Here is a 16,939-nt window from a genome sequence, read left to right as displayed (position 1 = left end):
GGTACTGTACCTAATACGCTGGAAGTAGATGAATGAGCCTCACAGGGAGGCGAGATGCACCAATTGACTTCTTGAACCTAATATTTATTTAACTAACACCCCATTGACGATGACTTCCTAGAGAAGGGTTGCATAATAAATACATGAAATCATTTTAGACACTAAATACGAGAGATTGCCTTTTATTTTGTCAATGATTTGATTTGAAGTTATAGAAACTGCATCTTTTAGAAGATGCCTCTTGCTTGCTGCATGTTTTTTCCAGTAAGAGACGAGATCAATTTCATTTTCAGCTTTCACTGTGTCATAATGACACTTTAGACCACTTGTGGTTTCACTGTACCACATCACTATCGAGTCCAGCAATCAATTCTTCCAACCTACTATTGACACACATGAAATGCTCACAATTTTCTATTCTGCTCGAAAACTGATTATTAAACCAAAATGTGTTTCTTAGGGCTACCGTATCTTGAATAAACAGTAAAACAAGATTCACTAAATGCAACTTTGATTACAGTCTATGGTCTACTACATCTACAAAGGATGGAAATAACTTCAGTTAAGTGAATCCTTGTGTGTGCATTTTATTTAATAGACAGCAGGGGGCATCTTCTCAGGTTGCAAAAAACAAGTGTAAAAGCTAATGGGCAAAACAGCTTTTGACTCACTTTATCTATGACCTACATTTCCACTGTCATGTTAAGTTTATGATCCTGCTATTTTCAAGTCTTATTAAATTAGAATGAACAATAATTTTCTAATTATTATTTTTCTAATTTGCTTCCATCATGAAAGTAAAAAGGACGTATGGCTGTTCAGTTTTCTTCTTCGGAGTCAAAGCCACCACTCACTTGACAGACTCTGTGATGGGTACAGGCTTCTATTATATAAGGTCCTTGCTCTTGTCTAATCTGGATGTGTGTATTTGTGTGCATGTCAAAGTGACACTGATCTCGAGCGATTAAAAAGCATTCTTCTGTGACTGGTTTGCCAGTAGAAAACCCTTACGGTAGCACCTCTTCATGTAATGGAAATTGAAGCTGCAGTTGGATTAATAAGGAGTATGTTCTTTAGGAGCTGGTTCCTCTATGGTCAGAGTCAGGGTTGCTAGATCCAGGCTTTTTCGGTGACGTGAGTCCAGGTGGAGTTTAGTGATCAAGCACAGAAGGCCTGGCTCAACAGGAATACACTTGAAACACTAGAAAAGGAAAATTAAATCTTTATTGAAGTGAGGGATCAACTGTTGACAGGTGTTATTACATTTCAGGCAGTGATATATGGGCTGTGAAAGGATATTGTATAGAGGGCATAAAGAAATGGGCTATGCACACAATCCACAAAAAGTAATGACATCGACTTTCGTGGTTGACAACATGTTATCAACATTTAGTGCTTGAGGTTTGCTGAAGGAAACCTCTGAGATCCTTAAAGTGCTTTAAGGAGTTTAATCACCTGATGGCACTGAAAGCAAAGCAGAAATCAATGATGAGTGGTTTGTTATGAGGAGTGTCTAACAATTGTATAAGTGAATGCAGAAGGCAAGCCATTACATCATTTGTGTCTTCGTTGTTCTCCTGTGAATATGCTGGAGGGTTTGCAGGAGTTTAGTGACAGGTGGTTGAATTATGCTCAAAACCGCTATCAATTAGATGATAACTGCTCTGCAAAACCAACTTATCTTCATCAGTCCTCTCTCTTCTGTACTTGTCTTTAAATTTACACTGTAGTATTATCCCTGCATATGCTTTGCATTGATGTTGGAGCCAAACTACTCATAATTATAAGTTATAATCTATTATATCCTATAATATTTTTTTTTTGTAAAGTGGGAAGTACAGACATTTTCACAAAGGAAAAAAAAAAATTAGATCATGTTTTTTAAACCACGTTTTATACTATTCCATACATACATGTAGCCACACATGCAGAGGGAGAAAAGAGGAAAGCCCCCCCCCAAAAAAAAGAAGGAATTTTTGGGCAATTATTTCATGGTTTAGGCTTTAAAGGGTTAAATCCATTTCCACATTTTTAAGCAGCATTTTTTTAAAGCATGCACTTAACCCATTTGTTGGGTTTTGATTTAGCAGTGACGTGGTAGAACAATTGTGTTTTAATACGATTTGCTGGAAGATAAATGCTAAAATAATGTAAACAATCTCTGAACCGATCTTTTCCTTGGTAATGAAGAAACCATGTCTTTGAGTTTAAACTTCACTTTTGCTGTGATGATGCGTCTGAATGTTTCTTCAGAAACTAGAATACAAATTGAAACCTTTTTTCCCCCAAAAGTGAAATTCTTATTCATCTCACATGTTCCTGCCTTTATTACTTGGGTACAGCTTGCTGTCTTATATGTCATATAATCTTATGTAGCCATAATCAGTTTCCCCATCGCCACCTTTCCTTGATGCCCTTTTGAAGCCCATCAAAATTGCAGTCTGAAATGAGGGTTCACTGAAAGACTGGCACATTACCTTGTGTCCTGCAAATATGTGGGTGCACATGCAGCCAGTGTCTTTTCCTTCACGGTTCAGTCACCTAATGCTTTGAATTCCTGTATTTTTCTCATTATTGATGTTTTTCAGAGGTGATCTCTCATGCTGCTCAGGTCACCATGCCACACACCTGGTGCTCCTCTTCCTCTCGCCATCCTTCCTGCTCTGTCACCTGCTGGTCCGCCTGACACTGAAGAAAGCAAAGGTGCTTTTTGTGTGCAGCTACATGAAAAGTGTAAATTTTGATAGTTTCCTCAATGTGTTGTTTCACGCCTGGTCAGCAGATGTCACTGTGCTACAGAAAGAAAAGCAAAGATAGCAGATGAGGGAGTGATTGTGAAAGACTGATCATCTGTTTTCTGCATAATCCTTTCAAAAATATAACTAATCACAATGGGTGTACTGAGATTGTGTACGATGAAGGTACTGACAAGTCTTTAAGCCACCCTTCATTTCTTCATAGTCACCTATTACATGGGAAATGGGTGCAGCAATTGAAACATGCAAACATACATGGAAATACAGTATAAGGCAAAAACCTTCATATAGTTCTAACAGTCCTCAAAGTTCATATTTGGTATGATCACCTTTATTCTTCAATAAACCCTGAACTCTCCTAGGCAAGCTTTCTTGTAATTTCTTTTAGTAGTCTTCAGGAATAGTTCTCCAGGGTTCTTGGAGTACATTTAAAACTCTTGTTTGGAGTCGTATGCCTCATCAGGAATGTTGAGGTCCAGACTCTGGGGAAGCTAATCCAAGATTGATTGTATTCAATTGTGTGTTTTTCTATCCCAGTATATGTTTACTGTAACAGTGTGTTTGGAATCATTGTTATGCTGAAAAATGAAGCTGTGGCCAATCACATGCTTTCCAGATTGTACTGGTGGATTGACATCTGACAGGTCTTTCTCTGCATTCATAATTCTACCATTTTGACTAGATCAGCAACACCACTGGCTGATATGCAGTCCATGACAGAGCCTCCACCGTGTTTTATAGATGGCTGTAGACACTCAGTGCTGTACTTGTCTTCTGACCTGCTTCATAGATATGGAAGATAACAGGAAGAAAAATGTTAAAATTTGGATTCCTCACTCAATATGACCTGCTACAACTGATTTTCAGTCCATTTCTTTTCTCCCTGCTTTAACAAACAATAGATAAAACTGCTAAAGGTACAGATGCACCTCTCAGATCCTGCTTCAGGTCTTTTCTGGATTCCCCCCCCCCCCCCCATTTCTTAAGGAGATGACTTTCAGATCCTCTTTTGTGACAGTCTGATAGAAACAGACTGCCTAAAGATACAATTAATTATAAATTTGGTTCTTTTGCCAATTTGTCAGGTCTGTGCAAGAACAACACTGGTTCATCCCTGAGGTGCCTTTTTAATGCTTGAATGATTCAAAGATCAATGTTAAAAATGTTTAACAAAAAAAAATAAAATTTCATCTGAAAGTGGTCGGGTAGAAGGACTGGATTGAAAATGAGAAAAACACAAAAAAAAACCAAAAACACAACACCCCACAATCACAGCCAAAAGAAAAATGTCTGAAAGGCCTATAGAAATCCTGGAGAATTATTGCTCAAAACAACTTGAAAAATCGCAAGAAACTCTGGCTCCCTGGAGGCAAAATATTTAAAAAAAAAAATAAATAAAAAAAATAAATAAATAAAAATATGAATTAGTGTCGCTCAAAACTTTTGCTCAGTAATGTATACAGTATTTTTTTTTTCCATATAACAGAACATTATTGGGTTACTTCTTGCCTATTATTTTTAGTTTATTTATAAAAGTGTACATTTATTGAGCTGAGACAGCCACACCATTGAATAATTTCAGGATCTGGTACATTTCAATAAAAGAAGTCACGTCAAAGTGACAACAGGTCCATGTAAATCAAATACATTTTCATTCAACTAAATCCATTTTCTTGCAAGATGGGAAAACTGTCACATCATGCCAACAACCCATTTTACTGCTTTTCCTTGCTGGGGACAGAAAGTGCAGTCCTGACTGCAGGCAAAATCAGTGAGGTGTTACATGATGTTATGGTGTATTAAGTGAAATAAGTTCCACATTTGCCACAGCTCTTTACAGGCTGTTGAATACAAGTGTCTGTGTGTGTATGTGTATGTGTATTTCCAATCTGGCTTCTGTGTGTTCATTTTCATCATCTCACTCTAATGACTGTATGTGTGTAGGCGTCTGTGTGTGTTCCCTATAGTTTCATCATTACCAGTATTCGGCTTGGTGGAAAGAAACGTAATATTGCTTGGCCTTAGGGGATCTGCTAATAAGCACCGTACTCATTCTGAGACACTGTACTGTGCATGTTGGAAAGGAGGGAGACTTATCCACTTGAACTGTATATCCATCTTGTCCTACTTATCTACCGTTTCCTTATAGTTAGTTATCAAGCCGGCTAGCTGTGCAAATTAAAAATTAATTTTGATAGGGTAACAGTTGGGGGTCTCACTCAGTGTGCATGTGTAAAAAAAACCAAAAACAAGAAGCCTAATATTAGATGCTTTTGCGTAATAAACTCTACAGTTCCTCTTTCTAAACTGCGACAGGGTGTATCTGATAATCTCATTCTGCTCTGCTGATTTTTTAGCAGGACCCTGAATGCAGCTGATTAATCACAGTGTTATGAAATCATTGCTGTTTTTCAGGCTATACCTTGGTACTTTATTCATGTTTTCATTTATTTGAATATCACAGCCATAAAAAGGTCTGTGGTCACAATTTTGCCTAAATTTAATGGACAGGCATTCTGCAAGAAATCTTAATGTTGATACATCCTTTAGTAATATTTTTCCATCACAGCAATATCAGTTGTCCTTAAGAATCTCTTACTATTATGTGGCAGTAAAAAGAAAAAAAAAAAAAAAAAAAAAAACACAAACAAAACAAAACAAAAAAAACAAAAAAAACCCCCACACACACACCAAACAAACCCACAAACATTAAAGTGTGCACTATAATAGAGCAACATTGCATACACTAAATGTAAAGTATTTCTGCATAACAGAAAGCAGAGAAGATGTCAATACGTGGAGTCAAAAAAAGAAAAAGAAAAGACAGAATAAGAAAAAAAGACCTGGAGGAGACAGTGGCTCAGTGTAGCCTTGTTTGGTGCTTCATTAATCTTGCTTCCAAAGGGCTTCTCTTCATCACAAACGTGTTTACAGTACACCAACATGCTGTGTTGCTGGTAACCATCTCTATATGTGTCTGTACATGTTTGTTCATACTCTGCGCCAAGACATGCACATGTCTGTGTGTCACTCTGTGTGTACTAGGTGCTGACTCTACAGCTCATTACAGACCACCAGGGAGTCCTATGGCCTCGAACTAGTGAGAAGGAGGAGAAGAACTGTGACCCAAACATGAAGGAAGACTCTGGGATAGAGAGGCTGACTCTGTCCAGGTCCCGCTGGGCACAGTGTCCACTTGCTGGCAGCCTTAAAAAGCTGATTCTGCAGTTCTGCCATTCTTTGTGTTTAAATTGACTTTAAGTGATAGTTATCTAATGCCCACACTGAAGGTTTAATGAATTAAAGCTATTAATAAATTTTCAGTGTGTAACAGTTAGCAGCAAAAGCATTTGCTGCAACTTCCAAGGAGCCAGACTTTCAGTTTTACAGTGGTCTTGATCAGCAGTTTTCTATGCTTTCTGAAAGTTTTTTTAACATGGACTGGGTGAAAAAGCAGCCAATCTATGAGTCATTCAACCATATGAAGGTAGCTGACTGATGCAACAAATCAGTTTGTGTCCCCATAACAGACAATTTAGCAAAGAAGAGATTTTGCAACCAGTCTTTAAGCACTTTGTTACAAGCAGCCTGTCGCTTCTTTAGTTGAATCTATTAAAGGCTAAAGATTCATAAACATAAAATATTTTTGCACCAAGAAGGTAATTCCCTGAGATCTATTAGCTAGAAATGAGGAATACTTTACACGGAGTACTGTGTGTTGTTACATTTTGTTTAATTTTGAGAAAACTGGACAAGTTTTCCAAATGATGACAGTATCTGAAAGTCAGTATTCTTAAGAAATGGGAAAAACTCAAAGCAAATCGAGCAAAGACAGGAAGTCACTCTTAAGACTTCTCATGGAGTTATGGATCCAAATGTGAAGATTTTGGTTAAAATCATCAATATCATTGGAGGTGGTCAGGAGAGACGTACAACAGTGAGTGTCTACAGCCATCTGTAAAACACTAGAGGCTCTGTGGTGGGTTTTTTTTTTGGGGGGGGGGCGGTGTGTGCACGCATTTCAGCCAATGGTGAGATTGTATAATTCCATCAGTTTTGACAAAATTTTATGTTTTCAGAAAATTTGAGGAAATTAGACAAACAGATTATAAAGGAAGAAGCAGCAGGCTCAAGCTATCGGCAGCAGATAAACAGCATCTAAAGCCAGAAAAGAATCATTAGATACTCCACCATGCCATACCATTTGAAAAGCAATTAGCGAAAGCTTGATTTTTTGTGACAATGATCCCAAACACACTCCTAATGAAGGCAAACTAGGATAGAGAAACACAATAAGACACTAGTCATGGATTGGCCTCCCCAGAGGCTGGACATCAACATTACTGAGCAGCATCAGATCATCTAAAGGCAGCCAGCATCCAAAGAAGAGCTTTGAATGTCTTTCAAGAAGCCTGGAGAACCATTCCTGGAGTCTACATAAAGACATTACTTGAAAGCTTGCCTTTGAAGGTGGATATACCAACCACTGAATTTCAATTTTTTTTTTTTTTTTTTTTTTAAGAATTGTGTCAGCAATGCTGACACAATTCAGCATACGTAAAGTATGCATTTGTACAGTTAAGCAAATTATTGCACCTATTTCCTATTTTCCTTTCAAAATAGGAAGTAGTGAGGTTTGACTCAAAGAGTCGTGCACAGTACTTGATGATCCTGTGTGTTAATGATTAAATATGATTTTTTTGTTTTTCTATTGAAGATTATTAGAGACAAGACTAAAGGACGTCAGACACAATTTACTTATGTGAAGATCTCCACTTGTTCATTGCTTCTCGTCATTTCAAAATCTACAAATTTTACTTTCATTTCTATCATTTTAGGTTCTACAATGATATTCAGTAAGTATGGGAACAGAAACTTCTGTCTATGAGGAGGATATAACCAGCTGATCAATACAGTGCCATGAAAAAAAAAAAAAAAAAAAAAAAAAAAAATATTTGTCCTCTTGCTGATTACTAAGATTTCTTTGCATTTGTTTTTACATTTAAATATTTAAGATCATCAAACAAGTTGTTAATGTTATACAAAGAACCTGAGTAAACTAGCTGTGCCACTCTTGGCAGCAAAAACTGCAATCAAGTATTCATGATAACCAGCAATGAGTCTTTCACATCGCTATAGAGGAATTTGGGCTCACTCTTGTTTTAATTGAGCCACACTACATGGTGTTTGACCAAGTATGGCCTTAAATCGTGAACACTGACCTTCACCAAGGTAAGTAAGGCCTGCAATTCTTTAGATGTTGTTCTGGCTTCTTTTATGGCTTTCTGGATGTCATCGATGCACTCTTAAAGTAATTTTGGTACGCTGGCTGATTCTGGGAAGGTTCACCACTGCTCCCAGTTTTCTCCATTTGTGGATAATGGCTCTCTGTGGTTCACTGGAGTCCCAAAGCCTCAGAAAGGGCTTTGTAACCCTTCCAGACTGACAGATGTCAGTGACTTCAGTTAATTAGTTTGTGGCATGTGTTGCTTTTTAAGGCCTTTTAGCCTACTTTTGGTCAGACAGGTTCTATTTAATTAATTTTTTGATTCAGCAAATCTGAACTATCCCTTAATTATCCTGCTAGTTATGCCTGCCTGACCTTGGCTCTGCTGGAGGTTTCTTCCTGTTAAAAGGGTGTTTTCCCTTCCCATTGTTGCAAAGTGCATGCTCATAGGGGGTGTCTTGATTGTTTGGGTTTTCTCCTCAATACTGTATGGTTTTTGCCTTGCAGTATGAAGTGCCTTGAGGCAAATGTTGAGTTAAATTGAATACATGCATCATTCTGTTCTACAGACTAGCAGATTGCAGCTGTGTTGAGAATTGCAGCAAAGCAACAGTCAGATTTTTCCTTTAGTAACACATCCCTTAAGGGTTTCAAGTTAAGAGTATCATTTGTTCAACTTCTAACCTATTTTAGATATCTTTCAAAATCAGATATTTGACTTCAATCAGGTATCTGCAGCGCTTCTGCCTAAAGCAAATTATAATCTACTGGAGCAAACTTTAAAATGTTTACAAGTTTATACATGATGCAAAATTCACAGATTTTTGGGCATTGGCATGGCCTCAGGGGAATGATGATGCTGATCAAGAAGACTCAAGAAGAAGAAAGTCTTTTAAAGCTCGAGGCAACTTAGAGAATGAGGTGGAACTTACCACAGAGCAAACTGAGATAATAGAAGCAGACATGTTACGGCAGGATATTTTGATCTACTTGAATTGTGGAGTTATTCTATACATTCTGAGTAGGGGCTATTTATTTGTATTGCAGTGTACAAATATCCCCAGGTCTCCAAATGGCAAAAAACACAGTTGTTTGGAGTAAGAGTGAGGTTTAAAAAGGTCACCAAAAGCCTTACTGCATCAGTTTGAGGAAAGTGAGTGCAAAATAGCCCACGGGGATTGTAAACTATCATATAGATTACCTTTTTGGAGCATAGTAGTTTACAACTGCCAATGCTGCTCACTAAAAAAGACTAATACCGCTGTTTTGGTGTTCATTTCTGCTGCTGAATACAGAGAGATGTATTATTTATGTGTATGATAGTAGTTTGCTTTTGCAAAGCCCTTATGTGACATCAAACGTGTGTTGGATTCAGATGCGTATGATGTACAGTAATTGTGCTTCATCTGTTTCCCCGCCCCCCTGACTATTTAACATTGGAAAATTGCATGTTAGGGTAGAGAAATGAGAACTACAGTGTGTATAATAAAGTCTGGATTAAATAACCTTATGGCTGAAAGCTAATAGATTTTATAACAGAGCAACAGTGAGCAGGGATGTAGAAAAAGGGCTGGGTTCATATTGCGAACACAACAAACCAATCCCTGACTACTTCACTACTTCTTAGATTTGAGATCTGTAATCAACATATGCAGCAGTGTCTGCAGATTTCATTCATACTGAACTTAAAGGCCCGAAGGACCCATCGTCCCTCCAAGCACAGTGCACAAGAGCAAGAGAGAGCGAGAAAACATAACACTCAAAAAAAAAAAATAAAAATAAAAAAAAATCCCCTATTATTCTGTTCGAGGCATCTGCTTCTATAATGAAACCAACAAACAAACATGCATAATTCAGCCAGCCAGGCGTTCTGCACTGATTGTGAATGAGTTAAAAGAAATGGAGGCTAATAATTATTGTGAAGGAAAAATGACGAAGTACCACACTTACACCTAAACAGCCTTATTTACCCTCATTTGTTAGAAACAATTCATGGGGTGAAATATTTCAAGATGTAGTGTGTAATGTGTGTACTGTACAACTACAGCTTCTGCCAAAGAGAAAGTGCCTCTGCCTCATTTTTTAATGGCAAGAGCCAACATTAGGGTTGCAATAAACTGAGTACAGCTAAAAATTAGTTTACTAAAAGTGTTTGAGAGTTATGAGGGTGTTGCAACAGAGACTAATCTGAAAACGGACCACAAACAGAAAAAATACAAGATCAATCTTTTATCTGAAATGGGATACTTCCATACTTACACCCTGTGTTTTGAGTGCATTGACAGTGACAGGTGTGGTTACACAAGGTGCACAGGGAGGACCTGGAGGGCATACACATATAAGCCCCACGCCCCGGTACCGGGGGCAAAAGGGAGGAGATCACGTTTAATCGGTTATAACGCCGGTTGAGAAATATAACTCCAGACATGTGTGGTATCCACAGAAACCTCAGAATCTCAGCTAAAATGTCATATAAACCATTTCTACAACCACCAAACACACCGAAAACAAGCCGCGATTAAACGAGCAGTTACGTAAATGCGCAGAAGTCTGCTAAACACGCAAACGAGAACCAGACAGTCTTCAGACTTCATGTAACCGGTTATAAATAGCCCTGGAAGCTAGCCAGCCTATCACTGCGTAAACACACAAAGTTTGACCACGATCGGACCAAAATTCACCGAATTAGCCGCAAAAGAAGAAAAAAAATTAGGCGAGAATAAAATCTTCCTTTTTCTGTGTTCCAGTCTCAGTAACTTTGACACAGTAATATCTGCTTTAATATTTACACCTGTGATTAAATGTCCCAAGTGTTAGCTTCATTTTGATACCAAGATTGTAAGGACGGAGTTTGTAATTGCAGGGAAATAATCAATTTAATTTAGGCATTGCATTTTCGAGCAGGAAGCTCAGAAACCCCCTTGGGGCTGAAGAGGTTAAATTAAAATATTAAAAAAAAAAAAAAAAAAAATATATCTGAGTGTTGGCAATTTCTTACTGAGGACATCATCTTGGCTATGCAGTTTCAATTTTTTAGGTCTCATCTATATAGTGCTGTAGCCCTATAAGAAATTTCTATAAATAATTATTTTTAATTAAAAACAGGGGTTTGTTAAACATAATTATAGGTTAAAGTGTTTTTACTGCATGACATGAAGCTCATCCAGATAAGTAAATCCCAAAAGGTAGATTTTTGTAGTGTTTTCAGTGGGAGAAATGTTTTGTCATTCATCCAAGTGACTTCAGTGTTAAAGTTTCTCTCTCTCCCCCCCCCCCATTTTAAATTGTTTTGATGATAATCTGATCAAGTGGCATTTTAGTGAATTGATTCTCCGTGCTACTACTCATGCACCGACTTGCCCTTGTGGAAGCAGCCATCAGAAGATGTCAACATGCTTTCTTGAGGTTTGAAACTGTGGTGACTATAATCAACTGATGAACTTTGTTGCAAAGAAGGTGCTGCACCAAAAACCTCCCAGTGATTGTTTTGGTTTCTTTGATTACCAGTTTTTCAGGTTTGTCTGCAAGTGCCTTTAACACCATTCTATCCACAGTCCTGAAAGACAAGCTGGAGCACAGGAGTGGACCATCACCTCAATTCATGGCTATTGGACTACCTCACTGACCGACCACAGTATGTGAGAACTCAGGGCTGTGTGTCGGACAGGGTCGTCTGCAGTACGGGGCCCCCCCACAGGGAGCGGTTCTGGCGTTCTCTTCACCATCTACACTGCAGATGGTCCACCTAGTGCTTCCTGCAGAAGTTTGCTTACGACTCGGCAGTAGTCGGCCTCATCACTGATGGGGACGACGGAGTACAGAGAACTGAGCCAAGGCTTTTTGGACTAGTGCCAGCAGAACTACGTCCAGATCAACACAAGTAAAACCAAGGAGCGGGTGGTAGACGTCTGCAGGCACAAACATCCTCCACTGCAACCAACAAACATCCAAGGTATGGACATTGAAGCTGTGGATAGCTTCAGGTACCTCGGTGTTTATCTGAACAATAAACTGGACTGGACTCATAATTCAGACGCCCTCTACAGAAAAGGGCAGAGCAGGCTGTACCTGCTGCAGAGACTCAGGTCTCTTGGAGTGAAGGGCCCAGTCCTGAAGACCTTCGACTCTGGTGTGGTCTGCTGGGGTGGCAACATCGCTGCTGGGGACAGAAAGAGACTGAACAGGCTGATCTGGAGGGCCAGCTCTGTTCTAGGCTGTCCTCTGGACAACATCTCCCACCCCATGCAGGAGACTCAAAGCACTGAGCAGCTCCTTCAGTGGCAGGCTACAACAACCATGACGTGGGACAGATTTCGCAGATCTTTCCTCCCCAATGCTGTCAGACTCCACAACAAAGACTTCACGACTGACCAAACACATACATCCACATGTGAAATAGCAATAACACTAAGTGCAATACTCTTTTTCTGACAACATTGTATTTTACTCAGTTGTATATAGTATCTTATTCTTATCCTATTCCAGTGTTTTTCCTAATTTTTGCTATGCAACTTTGCACTGTCCACTTTCTCCTGTAACAAAACAAATTTCCCACGAGTGGGACTAATAAAAGTTCTTATATCATTTTCTTATTTTAAATACTTTCTAGCTACTTGCAAAACTTCAGTAACACATGTTGGCTTAAGGACTAAGGTGCAACTTTCTTTGAATGTTCTCCATTTCCCAGTTATGCTACAGCAGTGTTTCCCAGCCTTTTGGAGCCACGGCACATTTCACATTTTATATAAAAAAAAAAAAAAAAAAAAAAAAAAAAAACCCACACACCACAACAACCACACAGCACACCACCAAACAAAAATGTCACAAAAAGGATATTGATCAATTTTCAAAGCGCAGCAGATATAGTGGAATTGGTTCGATTAGTCCCCAGCATACCATTTTGCTTTCTTCTGACCACTACACCTGCTAGGGCCTTCTTGTGGGTTGGAATTTTAGGACCCAGGTCAGATTGATTACTTTTCCTTTTCAAATGTTTATCTATTGCTATTACGCGCTGTGTTGTCTCACTCACAGCATGACTATTATGTGATTCTTCTGTTTTACTGGCAGTTGGCAACCCATTTAATTAGAGCAGGTAGTTGTACTGCCCTCTTTTGGAAGAGAATGTAATTGTTCTGTCCATTACTATTATACAAATATGATTTTTAAAGGTATTTTGCTTAAAATATTCAACAAATTAAATGTTAACAACATCAAAAATGATCAGAAATTGTTGTATCACTGTTATCTACAGTTGATAAAGGTAATTAAGAAAACATATGAACTGGCAACCCTATCCAGTATGTACTCTAAGATGCAAATGAAGGTAGTTAGTGAAAGAATGTGAATGCACTACCCCCCCCCCAACAACAATTAGAGAGGGATGGAGGTAGAGATGAATTATGCATTGGTGTGAATGGAGGAAACTAATCTGAAGGGAATAAGATGCCAGACTGATACAAGCTCCACTTATCTCGACAGTGACCTTCTCTGCCTCTCCTACTCCTCCATTAAAAGCAACAGTCTGCATATGAGAAAAAGACAGCATGCAGAATTTTGCTGAAAAATAAGTCTGTAAACTGGAGAGAGAAAGATAAAAATAGACAATGGGAGTGACTGATCTATGAATAAAAGATTGAACTGGATTAAAAAAAAAAAAGAATGTAAAAAAACAAGCTCAAGAGAATAAAAGCACATGAGGATAGAAAGGGAAGGAAGGATAAAGGGACGGGACACAGGGAGCATAGCACTTTGACTTTGATAGTACAGTTGTGAAGAGATGATTCCTCTCTTTGGCTGAAATTTGATCTAATTTTATGTTGCGTTTGGTTAGCTCATCAGTCAGTAAAGATGTTACTATGAAGAAAGAAAATATATGTTCGCTTGACAGCACATTACTGGTTTTTACTGTCCTCTTCTCAGAGATTTGATGTGGCTAGATCATACTAGAAAAAGGCCACCACTTCTCCTGAAACGTGATTGTTATACAGAACTGTCCCTCTATTATCAAAAGAGAGCAGACTTCAAGGACACCAGACATGACATTGATTCATTTATGTTATGGAAGGAGAAGCTGAGGAGGAGATGGGTTGCAAAGAAGCTTACAGATATTCAGCAACTCAGGGCAGGCTAAAGGAGCTTAAATACGAGATTTTATAATTCAGTGTATAAAAAGCTGAGCCATCACCTGGGATCATTAAGCTTAACCACTTGAACAGCAATAAAGTTAACAAAGTTAAGCTTTGTTGACAGAAGCCTGTGGCTCAGATGGTGGAGCTGTTGCCTGCCAATTAGAAGCTCTGTGGACTGATCCCCGAGTCCTCTACATCACGAAGCATCCGTGGCAAAGACACTAACCCCAAGTTGAATGAGAATGTTGGAAAGAAATTAGGCTTATAAAAGTGATATATGAAAGTGTGCAGTAACTACCCTTTGGTAGTGTGGTCAAGAGCTTTATGCATCTGAATCAGGTGCAAAGGACAGCTACAGGCAGTAATAATCCCCAAACCAGTTGGGTCACAGTTCCAGCTGGCCAGAAAAGTAGAACTCTTTCTAACAAGTCTCTACTACACAAACACTTACACAGACACGCAGTCAGATTGCGTCCAGTCAATCATCCTGTCAAGAAACAGAGTCAGTCAGTCACCAAGTCTGAAAACTAGCCAGTGATTCCGCTGTCCACAAATCAGTCACTCACCCAATCAAATGACAGACAAATAGTTGGCAAACCACTCACATGCTCAGTCAGACTGTCAGAATTGTCATAACAGAACCCTTCTCTGCAAAACTGTAAGAAAGCATTATTTGCCAGCGCCAAACACGTCAACACACGGCTCGAAAGAATGTGATGAATTCGTCACCGTAGTTGAATGTAATGATGGGAGAAGAATGAGAGAAAAAGTTACATGAAAGACACCAATCACCACATCCATTTGATGGAAAACAGACAAAGCACACAGGGCAAGATGTACTGTAGGAGTCAAGACACACGCAAAAGGCATAGGAATTGGGCAAATGAAAAATCGAAAGTGCTCGTACAGAAACCTGCACAAAAGCATGGAAAATCTTTTAAACAAGGACACGGACTCAAAATGATGCACAAACAAGGCTGCACATTTTCACATTATACAAAAGTATGCCAACCCATACACACAAGTCTGTAAGGAAAAGTGATGGGTGAACAAAGTAGTAAAAGTGCCATCATGTTCACGACAGGGAGGAGATTATATGTACAAGCATTGGCTGTATTTTAAGATGACGCGTGGATATACACAGCCCAAAAGCACGCACACACACATATATTGCCAAAGAGTAACAACAGTAACAAAGGCACGCTTTTAAACAGACAGACATTTAAAAAGAATCCAAAAGATATAATGACATTCAAATTCCCAGAGTGGAAGCCCAATTATTTACCTCATACAAAATGCTTGCGGCAGGCTGTCGACTCACAAACACAGCTCTAACCTGTCAATGTCTCTCCAGAATGATTTTATGCTCCTTTGGCAGTTTGCGAAATGGAGGAGGTGTTGCCTCGTGAGACTTGCAGACAAAACACTGAAAACCCATTTCAACCATATCCAAACAGATCCTAGCATTCAAGGGACTGCTTTATTTTTTTGCCAGCAAATGTCGACTACACATGTCTCTCTTTAACGTCTTTTGTTGCCTATTCAGCCATAAAATGTTGCCTTTCTTGAAAAAGGAAACTGTCCAAAGTTTGTTTAGAAATAAAACCACTGGAGGTTTTTTGAGTGTCAATATCCTACAGCAAAAACAGCCTCTTCAAATCTAACAACATCAAAACAGCAGTCAGGAGTGCACAGAGAAATGTGTAAGTCAAAATCCTTGTTCCTGACTTCAGCTTCTATTTTATTTCTGTCATTTCCATGTATGTTATTCCCCAACTGTCCAGTAGCTGTCTCACCTCAAAAATCACCTGTTCAGCCATCTGATTTGTAAAGGTACCCAAAGTTGGTTTCTCTGGTTGCAGTCTTTTCCATAAACAGTACAGAGTTTTCTTATTGGCGAAAAATTCGAACAATGGTTTGACAGGATTGACTTGCCTACCAAAAATCACTCCGAGAGTACATCGAGGACCCATCAGAGGTCAGAAAAGACCACAAAAACAACATCTGCAGAGCTGCAGGCCTCACTTGTCTCAGTTAAGGTCAGTTTTCAGTGAGTCAAGGTTTGCGTCTCGTTGCATCTGGCATAAAACTAACACAGCATTTAAAAAAAAAAAAAAAGAATCTCATACCATCAGTGAAACATGGTGGTAGTAGTAGGAGGGTGCTTCAGAAACTAGATGACTTGTCATAACTAGGAATGTCACACTTGGGTTATGCAACAGGACATTGATCAGAAATCCACCGGTTCCCCTCTGAATGGCTAAAACAAATGAAGGTTTTAGAGCAGCTTGAGATGCTTTGGTGTGTTCTTAAACAGGCCAAAGAATCTCCTCCCAGAGATTCTTCTCCATGCTCATGCCACACTGACTCACCACACTTACGACAGGGTCACAGTAACAAATCCTCAGAATCTAGCACAAGGACAGGAGAATCAATGTCAGGAAAAACTCAAAGGAAACTTGAAGAGGGCTGTAAAACTGAAGCAACACTGACGGGGGTTACACAATAATACAGCAATGAGGTGCACCCAGCTGCTGCCTTAAGTAGTGAGCTTGAGTGAGAATCACGGGTGATCAGTTGCAGGTGTGAGGGCCAGAGGCGGAGCCTGCGATGAACTCCGCCCAGGCAGTGAGAGGGAGGCGAGAGAGAAAACACAAACAAAACATATGTAGCCATACTGGGCCAGCCGGTCTGGCACGGGGACCATGACAGTAAGTGTGACAAATATGTAAAAAAAACATGGAAGGGGCGCATAAATCAGCTCAGCGTATGCATTTTCAGCCTGTTTAATCTGTGCACAACACATGCATCACGGTGCAGGCAAA

At 39.2% G+C, this 16,939-nt stretch overlaps 1 long non-coding RNA gene across 2 annotated transcripts; it reads right to left on the bottom strand.

Annotated features, from left to right (window-relative positions):
• Positions 1-1,227: 1,227 nt before the first annotated feature.
• Positions 1,228-16,640, bottom strand: LOC102081297 (uncharacterized). Of its 2 annotated transcripts, none has more exons than XR_266138.4 (4): positions 16,487-16,640; positions 16,244-16,374; positions 2,478-2,793; positions 1,228-1,464 (listed from the first exon to the last, which is right to left on the bottom strand). It is a non-coding gene; the product is annotated as an uncharacterized LOC102081297 (long non-coding RNA). The 2 variants fall into 2 exon arrangements; XR_001224364.3 differs by having other exon boundaries at positions 16,244-16,305.
• Between the last annotated feature and the right edge of the window lie 299 nt (positions 16,641-16,939).

This window comes from Oreochromis niloticus, linkage group LG17 (genome assembly GCF_001858045.2).
Source record: "Oreochromis niloticus isolate F11D_XX linkage group LG17, O_niloticus_UMD_NMBU, whole genome shotgun sequence".
NCBI lineage: Eukaryota > Metazoa > Chordata > Actinopteri > Cichliformes > Cichlidae > Oreochromis > Oreochromis niloticus.
This window is presented reverse-complemented; position numbering and strand designations above follow the sequence as displayed.